Source organism: Heptranchias perlo, unplaced genomic scaffold (assembly GCF_035084215.1).
Source record: "Heptranchias perlo isolate sHepPer1 unplaced genomic scaffold, sHepPer1.hap1 HAP1_SCAFFOLD_70, whole genome shotgun sequence".
NCBI lineage: Eukaryota > Metazoa > Chordata > Chondrichthyes > Hexanchiformes > Hexanchidae > Heptranchias > Heptranchias perlo.
In genome coordinates, this window is record NW_027139729.1 from 2404909 (window position 1) to 2417108 (window position 12200).

Here is a 12200-nt window from a genome sequence, read left to right on the forward strand (position 1 = left end):
ATCTGCAAATTTCCGCTTTATCCAGAAAATCCCGTTGGAGAGGCAGAAGATGCAATCTCATTTCTCACTGTTATACCAGAGACGGACACACTATTAATCCGATACTCAGGGACAGTTCAGAGGGTGACAAAAACAATGTGGGCCGAATTTAACTCTCTTGCCTGTTGTACTATATTCGGTTTGCTGTTCAGGGCCGTTCGCTATTACTCTCAGTGACCGAGAGTTTCACTCTGATTATATTCATCTAGGACTGTTGCTGTCAGATATTAATCCTGCACGGTCCCACAAAATACACCGACTCCCACTTTCCTCCCATTTTTCTCCAGGATTAGTATGAGAAATCCTGCTTCCAGTTTCAGAGTCACAAGTCATTTAATCGGTAAAGGGGCCAAGAATGAACAGAACCAATTGGCTCATTTCAGAGCCGCTCACTTTATCTCTGAAAGGCTCTTTTCCATCAAAAGATACCGAGAGAAACAGCAGGGATGGAAACATCTAGTTTAATAGTTAGAGATTGTAAAGTCAGTCTGGATTCCAGCGTTAGGCACTGGTGGAATCCCATCTGTTTTCCATTCTGGTGCCTGTTCCTGCACTGCCTGTGGACCCCATTCCCTCTGACCTTTCCCCCAGACCCACTTCCTTTGCTCAGACTCTGAAAAATTCCAATTGGGGAAAGTTTCCATCGATTTTTGTATTGGGAATTAAACCAGATATCTGCGCATGCGCGACTCAGCCCCGCCTCCAGCGCTGGTTGTTGGTGAGCAGAAGAGCGCATGCGCGCTCCCCTCCCCCAGCTCGGCCTGTGGGCGCCATTCCCTCAGTGAGCGGAAGAAGATGGTTTAAAACAGCCGGGAATGGAGAGATCACGGCCCCCGGGGGAAGGGAGCAAAGAGCAGCCTCGTTACAGCAGCTCATCGCTTCGGGACCGTGTCCGCAGATGGGCTCAGAGATCGGCATTGAGTCCGGGGGAAGGTCAGGGGGAGTCCGGGGGCTGTTTGTAAGAGGCGGAGTGGATCAGGAACTGGTCCCGGAACATGGAGTGAGCGGGGGAAGGGAGAGGTCATTCTCGGGCTGTGTGTGTCCAGGGTGTGTCCAGGGTAAGGGAGAGAGAATGGGAAGAACCTGCTATTTAAAATCATTGCTGCTTTCTTTCCCCAAACCAGCAGTGAATGTTCCTGCTTTAGTTCCAGTCTCACCCTGTTTATTGTTATTGGACAGTGAGGAGTGGAAACAGAGCATGACAGTAAGGATGTGGGGAGTTATACAAAGAGCATCTATTGCAGGCATCAGGTGAGAAGTGTGAAGGACACATTTTAAACAGCGGCTCTTTGTTTTCAGTTGAACGGTTAGTCCCATGGGAGAGGGGATTAGAAACCTGACCTGTACAAACGTCCCAGCCCCATCGGGTAGTCCCATTCACTGATCAGTGCAGGGGTTGGGTTGTGTCTGGATGTCAATAAATTGTTGTAAAACAGCCCAACACACCTGGTGTGCAGAAGCTGAGTGCTGCAGTACTGCAGTGGAGTCAGACACTGACACTGTTTGTATCACTGGTTTTCATTTGCGGATATTCAAAATAATTATTAACAGATATTGAACTGATAACTTCTGTATTTTCTACCTGTCCTGTTCTTGAGTTACAAGAGATACGTTTCTTTCTACAGGCAAACCCTTGAAGGAGCTGGAATGAATGTGATGTTTCCTCCACCCGAGGCAAAGGAACAGTGCAGCCAGCTCCTTCTCACACACAGTAAGTACATTATCACACACACAGAGCACAGAGACACAGACAGGTCATCAGTTCCACAGTCTCAGACAGCAGAAGTAGTCAGTCCCACACTGATCCCAAGTTCCAGAGACACCTTTTCAATCCAACAGTCAAACAGAGCAGGTGTGTGATAATGTACTTACTGTGTGTGAGAAGGAGCTGGCTGCACGGTTCCATTTCTCACAAACTCAGTCCCACTGACAGGTAGATTAAAAAATCCCAGTCCAAAATCACGCTTTCAGGTTGTCAATTTCACCAAAGGGCAACATTAGCCATGAATTAAATACCAGATACCCCGAGATTCCAATTGAATACTCGCCCAGAACTCTCTCACACACGTGAGTTTAATACATGCAGTATCCATTCGAACAGTGTACTATTTGAACACAAATTGCAAGTCCAAAACTCATGTACAGTAACAGATTGAGAAATGCTGTGACAGTGTAACCTGACAGTGTAACCTGAGAAACAAAATAAATACCAGTTTATAATATTTTCATAGTGTGAGATTTAAAGGTACGGTTTCAACATCCTGGGGGTCACCATTGACCAGAAACTTAACTGGACCAGCCATATAAATACTGTGGCTCCGAGAGCAGGTCAGAGGCTGGGTATTCTGCGGCGAGTGACTCACCTCCTGACTCCCCAAAGCCTTTCCACCATCTACAAGGCACAAGTCAGGAGTGTGATGGAATACTCTCCACTTGCCTGGATGAGTGCAGCTCCAACAACACTCAAGAAGCTCGACACCATCCAAGATAAAGCAGCCCGCTTGATTGGCACCCCATCCACCACCCTAAACATTCACTCCCTTCACCACCGGCGCACTGTGGCTGCAGTGTGCACCATCCACAGGATGCACTGCAGCAACTCGCCAAGGCTTCTTCGACAGCACCTCCCAAACCCGCGACCTCTACCACCTAGAAGGACAAGGGCAGCAGGCACATGGGAACAACACCACCTGCACGTTCCCCTCCAAGTCACACACCATCCCGACTTGGAAATATATTGCCGTTCCTTCTTTGTCGCTGGGTCAAAATCCTGGAACTCCCTTCCTCACAGCACTGTGGGAGAACCGTCACCACACGGACTGCAGCGGTTCAAGAATGCGGCTCACCACCACCTTCTCGAGGGCAATTAGGGATGGGCAATAAATGCCGGCCTTGCCAGCGACGCCCACATCCCGTGAACGAATAAAAAAAAAGCACAGACTGAGATACACATTACACACGAGTCCAAAAATCTTATAAAATAAAATTTAAAGATGCAGTGTCAATTCCTTTAGTGCAGACTGATCTACATATTATATACCATTTCAAAAATATCACCATATCATTTTGATCGATACATTATCATTCACAATATTACTCACAGAGATACAGATTTGATACGAGTCCAAAAAGCACGCAAATTATCTGAATAAAGCCTCCAGCATCAAATCCTAAAGTGTATCCATATTTACCAATTAAATAATGAGAAAAACTATTTAAACATTAAGATATTAAAGCTACAATATTGAACACCATAATGTAATCTGAGAGAATAAATATAGACAGACACAGAATGAATCACACACTCAGACACAGTAGAGAGACTGACATGCAGAAGGAATCCCAAACTCACATACAGTACTAGAGGTTGCCAGACACAGAGTGAATCCCACACTCAAGTATGGTACCAGAGATGACAGAAACAGAATGAATCGCACACAGGCCTACATTACCAAGGACTGACTGATACCGAGTTCATCCCACACTCTCATAAAGCACGAGAGACTGAAAGGTAAAGTATGAATCGCATATTCACTAACAGTACCAGAGACTGACAGATACCGAATGAATCCCACACACACACACAGTACCAGAGACTGACAGATACAGAATGAATCCCACACTCACACACAGCACCAGAGACTGACACATACAGAATGAATCCCATACGAACATACATTATGAGAAACTGCATATATGGAAATAATTCAAAACCCACACACAGTACCAGAGAATGTATATACAGAATGAATCCCACAGTCAAATAGAGTACCAGAGAGTGACAGATACAGCATGAATCCCACACTCACATGCAGTACCAGATGCTGAGAGATGCAAAGTGAATCTCACAGTCACCTATATTAGTGCAGGCTGAGTTACAAATTACTTACCAATGCAAAAATCTCACAGTCACAGACTGAAAGATACCGTATCAATTCCATCAATGCAGGCTTAGTTACACATTACATACCAGTCCAAAAATCTCATAGTGTCAGATTGAAAGATACAGTATCAATTCCATTAGTGCAGACTGAGCTACACATTCGAAACCATTACAAAAAAACTGACACAGATTCAGACTGAAATATACAGTATTCTATTCATGCAGACTGAGCTCCACATTATATACAAGTTCAAAAATGTCACCATATCAGTTTGGAGGATACACTAATTCACAATTGTGTTCCCATCGATACAGATTTAATAGAAGTCCAAAAAGTGCCCACATTATCTGAATATATCTGACAGCATTACATTTTAAAATATATCATTATCTACCAATTGAAGACTGGGAAAAAATATTCATACATTAAGGTATTAAAGATACAGTTTTGAATGCCATACTGTAAATGGAGATACAAATTAGATACAGATAAAGAATGAATCTCACACTCCGATAGAGTGCCAGAGACTGATATATGGAATAAATCCCAAACTCATACAATGTACCAGAGACTGACAGATTCAAAATGAATCCCACATTCACACACTGTAGCACAGACTGACAGATACAGAATTGATATCACTCACATACAGCATCAGAAATTGATAGATACAGAATGAATGTCTCACCCACACACAATACCAGAGACTGACAGATACAGAATGATTCCCACACTCACATAGAGTACCAGGAACAGAATGAATTTCACTCACATACAGTAGCAGAAACTGACAGATACAGAATGAATGTCACAGTCACATTACTGCAGACTGAGTTACACTTTACAGACCAGTCCAAAGATCTCCTGGTGCCAGATTGAAAGATACAGTATAAATTCCATTAGAGCAGACTGAGCTACATATTAGATATATTGGTAAATACTCAGTATTATATGAAATAAACAGCATCAATACTATTGGTTCAGACTGAGCTACACATTATATACCAGTCCAAAAACCTCATAAATGATCAGACAGGAAGATACAGTGTCTATTCTATGAGCACTGCCTGAGCTGTACAATACATACAAGCCTGAAAATCCCATACAATATTAGACTGAAAAATACAGTATCAATTTCATCAGTGCAGACTGAGCCACACATTATATAGCATTCCTAGAATCTCATATCCTATCAGACTCAAAGATACAACATCAATTGCATTAGCACAGACTGAGCTCCATGTTACTTACCAGTCCTAAAATCTCAGAGTATCAGATTGAAAGATTCAGTATCACTTCCATTATTGAAGACTGAGCTACGCATTGCATTTCAGTCAAAAAATCTCATACAGTATCAGACTGATAGATACAGTATCAATTCCTTTAGTTCAGGATGAGCTACATATTACATACCAGTCCAAAAATCTCATACAGTGTTAGACTCAGATACAGAATTAATCCCATTATTGCAGACTGATCTACACATTACATACCAGTCCAATAATTTCACCATGAACAGATTGAAAGGTCCATTATCATTCACAATAGAGTTCAGAGATTAAGATGTAATACTACTCCAAAACTCACACACATTGTTTGATTAAAGAAAATCAAAAAGTAATCCATATTTACAAATTAAATAATCAACGGAGAACTATATATAATTTAAAGTATTAAAGATACAGTTTCAAATACGATACTATAAACTGAAATAAGAATACAGAATGAATTCAGACTTGCACATTATCTCAGAGACTGAATTACAGAATGAATCCCACAATGAGATAAAGTAGCAGAGAATGTCAGATACAGAATGAATCTCACATTCACATACAGCACCAGAGACTGACAGATACAGAATGAATCCCACATTCACAAATAGCACCAGAGACTGGCAGATACAGAATGAATCCATCACTTATATATAGTACCCCTGAGACTGACAGATGCAGAATATACACCAAGCTCACAGTCAGTACCAGAGACTGACAGATATAGAATGAATCCTACACATACAGTACCAGGAACAGAATGAATCTCACTCACGCACAGTATCAGGGACTGACAGATACAGAATGAATCTCACACTCACAAACAGTACCAGAGACTGACAGATGCAGAATGAATCTCACAATCACATTACTGCAGACTGAGTTGCGCATTACATACCAGTCCATACATTTCATAGTGTCAGATTGAAAGATACAGTGTCAATTCCATTGGTGCAGACTGAGCTACATATTCGATATATTGGTAATACTCATGTTGTACTGAAATAAACAGTAGCAATACCATTGGTACAGACTGAGCTACACATTACATCCCAGTCCACAAATCATATAAATGATCAGACTGGAAGGTATAGTTTAAATTCTATTCGCACCACCTGAGCTAAAATTATATAACAGCCCAACAATCTCATACAATATTGGGCTGAAAGATACATTATCGATTCCGTTCATGCAGACAGGGCCACAGATTATATAGCTGTCCAACAATGTCATACCATATCAGATTCAAAGATACAATATAAATTCCATTAGCATAGACTGAGCTATATGTCACTCACCAGTCCAAAAATCTCTCGCAGTGTTAGACTCCGACACAGAATTAATCCCATTATTGCAGACTGAAGTACACATTACATACCAGTCCAGCAATTTCAATGTGAACAGATTGAAAGGTACATTATCATTCACAATAGAGTTCAGAGATTAAGATGTAATACTACTCCAAAACTCACACACATTGTTTAATTAAAGAAAATCGAAAAGTGTATCCATATTAACAAATTCAATACTCAACAAAGAACTGTATATAATTTGGAGTGTTAAAGATACAGTTTCAAATACGATACTCTGAACTGAAATAAGAATATGGAATGAATTTAGACTTGCACATTGTCTCAGAGACTGAATTACATAATGAATCCCACACCGAGATAAAGCAGCAGAGAATGGCAGATACAGAATGAATCCCACACTCACAGACAGTACCAGAGACTGACAGGTACATAGTTAATTCCACACTCACACACAGCACCAGAGAATGACAGTGATGGAATTAATCTCACACTGACATAAAGCACCAGAGACTGTCAGATACAGAATATACTCCACTCTCATATGCAATACCAGAGATAGACAGATACAGAATAAACCCCACTCTCCTATACAGTACCAGAGATAGACAGATACAGAATAAACCCCACTCTCATATACAGTACCAGAGACAGACAGACAGATACAGAATAAACCCCACTCTCATATACAGTACCAGAGATTGACAGATTCAGAATAAACCCCACTCTTATATATAGTACCAGAGATAGACAGATACAGAATAAACCCCACTCTCATATACAGTACCAGAGATAGACAGATACAGAATATACTCCACTCTCATATGCAGTACCAGAGACAGACAGATACAGAATAAACCCCACTCTCATATACAGTACCAGAGATAGACAGATACAGAATAAACCCCACTCTCATATACAGTACCAGAGATAGATACAGAATAATCCCACTCTCAAAAACAGTACCAGAGAGAGACAGACAGCCAGATACAGAATAAACCCCACTCTCATATACAGTACCAGGGAAAGATACAGAATAAACCCCACTCTCATATACATTACCAGAGACTGACCTCTACTGGACGTAAGCTAGAACTGTAAAAGAGTGGAACAAATTCACATTATCTGTCGTGGTGACAGAAACATGACAATGTGCAATGTGAGGAAAGTTTCTGTCTGTAACTTTTACTCTCCTATTTTTGCACATTTTGACGGTGAAACATGAAGACAATTGATTCATAATCAAGTTTTTGTTTCATTCATTTGATAGTTGTGAATTTACCCCATTATATTTCACTGTACATTGCGCAGTATTTCTCTCTGATTTCTCAGGACACGATTTACATTGCTCCTCACCTGTTCTTGAGTTACAAGACATACTTTCTCTTTCTGCAGGCAAATACTTGAAGGACCCAGAATCAGTGTGATGTTTCCTGCACCCGAGGCACAAGGAACAGTGCAGCCAGCTCCTTCTCACACACAGTATGTACATTATCACTCACAGAGCACAGAGACACAGACAGGTCATCAGTTCCACAGTCTCACACCGCAGAAATAGTCAATCCCATACTGATCCCAATCGAACAGTCAAACAGAGCAGGAGAGACAGACGGAATTTCCATTTCACAATGACTCATTACCGCTGACCGGCAGATAAATAATTCCCAGTCCAAAATCACACCCAGTATCAGATTGAAAGGCACTGTGTCAATCTCACATTAGTTCAGCCTTAGCGACAAATTAACTACCAGATAGAACTGACACATGGTACTGATTGATAGGTACAGAATGAATCACAATAGTGTACCCCGAGAATCAAATTAAATACCAGCCGACAACTCACACACATTATGAGTTTAAAGATGCAGTCTTCATGCCAATAGTGTACCCTGAGATACAAATTAGATACCAGTTCAGATGTTACCCATATTTGACTCACATATATGTACAAAAACCTCATAGTGTCAGAATGAAATGTACAGTTTAAATTCCGTTACTGCAGATTGAGGTATACATTAGATACCAGTCCAAAATTCTCATACAGTATAAGACTGAAAGATATAGTATCGATTTGATTAGTATAGACTGACCTACACATTACATACCAGTCCATAAATCTCACACAGTATGAAACTGAAACATACAGTATCAATTCCATTAGTGCAGACTGAGCTACACATTAAATACCAGTCCAGAAATCACATTCAGGGTCATGCTGAAAGATACAGTATCAATTTCATTAGTGCGGATTGAGCTGCACATTACACATCAGTCTAAGTATATTCCGCAGCATCAGACTGAAAGATACAGTATCAATTCCATTAGTGCGGACTGAGCCACACATTATATACAGTCCAAAATTCGCATATAGGATTAGACTGAAAGATACAGTAACAATTCCTTTACTGCAGACTGAGCTACGCATTACCTACCAGTCCAAAAATCACTTTCATGGCCATGCTGAAAGATACAGTATCATTTCCATTAGTGCAGACTGAGCTACACATTATATACCATCCAAAAATCACGTTCAGTCTCAGCCTGAAAGATACAGTATCAATTCCATTAATGCTGTCTGAGCTACACATTACATACCAGTTCAAAAACCGCATACGGTGTCGGACTGAAAGATACAGTATCATTCTTATTATAGCTGATTGAGCCACAGTATCAATTTGACTTGTACAGACTGAGCTACACATTACATACCAGTTCAAAAACCTCATACTGTAACAGACTGAAAGATACAGTATCAAATCCATTACAGCTGACTGAGCTACACCGTACACACTAGTCTAAATATATTATACAGAATCAGACTGAAAGATACAGTATCAATTCCATTATAGCTGACTGAGCTACACGGTACACACTAGTCTAAATATATTACACAGAATCAGACTGAAAGATACAGTATCAATTCCATTATAGCTGACTGAGCTACACCGTACACACTAGTCTAAATATATTACACAGAATCAGACTGAAAGATACAGTATCAATTCCATTATAGCCGACTGAGCTACACCGTACACACTAGTCTAAATATATTACACAGAATCAGACTGAAAGATACAATATCAATTCCATTAGCGCAGACTGAGCTGCACCTTACACACTTGTCTAAATATATTACATAGAATCAGACTGAAGGATACAGTATCAATTCCATTAGTGCAGACTGAGCTACACCAGTCCATAAATCACATTCAGTGTCATGCTGAAAGATACAATATCAATTCCATCAGGGCAGACTGAGCTGCACAATAAATACCAGTCCAATAATTTCACAGTAACAGATTGAAACGTACATTATCATTCACAATAATCTTCACAGAGATTAAGATGTAATCCTACACCAAAACTCACACACATTGTTTGATTAAAACAAAATCCCAAAGTGTATCCATAATTACAAATTAATGCTCGACAAAAGACTGTGCATACATTAATGAATTAAAGACACTGTTTCAAGCAATCGACTCTAACCTGACATAAGAATATAGAACGAATCCAGACTTGCATTTTGTCTCAGAGACTGAGTTACAGAATAAATTCCACACTCACATCCAGCACCAGAGACGGATAGATGCAGAATGAATCCCACACTCACACACAGTCTGACATCTACTGGCCGTAAGGGAGAACTGTAACAGAGTGGAACAAATTCACATTATCTGTCGTTGTGACAGAAACAGGAAAATGTGCAATGTGAGGAAATAGTTTCTCTCTGTATCTTCTACTCTCGTATTTTTTCAGTGAAAAATTAAGCCAATTGATTCATAATAAAGTTTTTGTTTTGCTCATTCCAAAGTTGTGAATTAAATTTCACTCTACATTGCGCAATATTTCTGTCTGATTTCTCAGGACACGATTTATATTAATTCAAATAAACCGAACTGAAACACGAATAAAAACTGAGCGCAAATCTGGAAGTTTCAATGGCGAACGTCAAAGGTGAAAAGGATAAATTATGCAAAATATTATACCGAAAATGCTGGAAAGACTCAGCAGGTCCGGCAGCATCTGTGGAGAAGGGAAGCTCGGGTTAACGGTTCAGGACTATGACCCTTCTATAGATCAGAAAGGTTAATCCGACATAATTTAAATAAGGAACGGGAATCAGCAGAGGGAAAAACTTCAAAAAATCAATTAATTTCACTGAATCCGAGCAATTGTGTCCCGTATCCACCGTACAGATCAGGGGAAATAATAATACAAAAGAACAGAGTTAAATTCAACATTATGGGGGAAATAAATGAATTTTAAAAATATTGTTAATACAAATTAGACCTGTTTCGGTTTTGGAAAAACTATCCCTCTGAACAGCATCAGATCGGTTCCAGTCTTGGTGTTAGTGATTTAATCGTGCTGGGATTCAAAACTGTTAGAATTAACTGTTTCGAAGGCAGCTCTGCTCACCACTGTAGCACCTTAGTTCACAAGGAGGGAAAAATAGAGTGTTTCTCTGGAGTTTGGAATTTGGTTTTCTAGCACTTTAAACACAGACAATAAATAGTTTCCAAACATCAGCCACTGAACAGACACAAATAGCTGGTGGAATTTCTCATTGATCGATATTAAATAAGAAGATGACAAAAGAGAATAGGAAGAGGTTAGGAAGAAGTCAAAAAAACAATTCGGGAAGCAAAGAGGAACTACGAAATAAAATTATCAAGGAATATAAAAAGAAAAAGTAAATTATTCCACTGAAACATAAATAACAAAAGGAAAATCAGAATATCTTGAGTGCCACTAAGGGATGCACAAGATCAACTCACAGGTAACATCAGAGAAATGGCAGAAATATTGAATTATTACTTTGCCTCAGTATTTACCATGGTGATTAACAGGGTGAATGTGGTATGAGAGGAAGAGGTCAATAAAGATATAAAGATATTGAGTTAGAAAGGATCGTTAAACTCCTCGTTCAGATGGATTGCATCCGTGCATATTAAATGAAGCAAAGGAAGAGATTGCAGAGGCACTGTTACATATATAGAAAAAATCATCACAAAAGGAATAGTGCCAAAGGACTGGATGACAGTTAATGTGATTCTTATATTTTAAAACAGGAGATAGAACAATTCCAGGGAACTATAGACCAGTTAACTAAAGGTCGGTGGTTGGAGTGATCATGGAATCTTTTACTCAATGACGCAATAGAAAAACATCTACAAACCGAAAATATAATAAAGAATAGTCAGCACGGATTTCAGAAAGGGAAGGTTTAACAGTTTGACAGAAGGTTTGACAGTTTAAATTACAGTTCAACATAACTTATCTGCTTTTCAATTCTATTCCTTTCGAAATAAACCTCTGTGTTTGCTTTCTGTGGCCTTATCAACCTGTGTTGCTACTTTTAATGATTTGTCAATCTGTACCCCTAAATCCCTTTGCTCTTCTACCCCATTCAGACTCTTATTTTCCAAGCAGGATGTGGCCTCCTTATCCCCCCGAGCAAAATTCACCACCTCACACCTTTCTATATGGAAATTCAATGGACATTTACACCGCCTTTCAGCAAGCTTCTTAAAGTCTTGTTGTATTTTGTTGAATTCTTCCTCAGTATAGAAAATACCCCCTAAATTAATTACAAGCATTTAATACAGCATTACAACTCATGTATTTTCTAACAAAATATTTCCCATTCCCAGTTTTTCTAAATCCCACCCGTGCAATATAATGTGAAGAAT

The 12200-nt window shown here is 39.6% G+C and overlaps 1 long non-coding RNA gene across 2 annotated transcripts; it reads left to right on the forward strand.

Moving 5' to 3' along the window:
• The first annotated feature begins 773 nt into the window (after positions 1–773).
• LOC137318428 (uncharacterized) lies at positions 774–11727 on the forward strand. Of its 2 annotated transcripts, none has more exons than XR_010961892.1 (4): positions 774–1097; positions 1665–1750; positions 7900–7986; positions 11580–11727. It is a non-coding gene; the product is annotated as an uncharacterized lncRNA (long non-coding RNA). The 2 variants fall into 2 exon arrangements; XR_010961893.1 differs by lacking the exon at positions 774–1097 and adding an exon at positions 1120–1290.
• Positions 11728–12200: the final 473 nt, after the last annotated feature.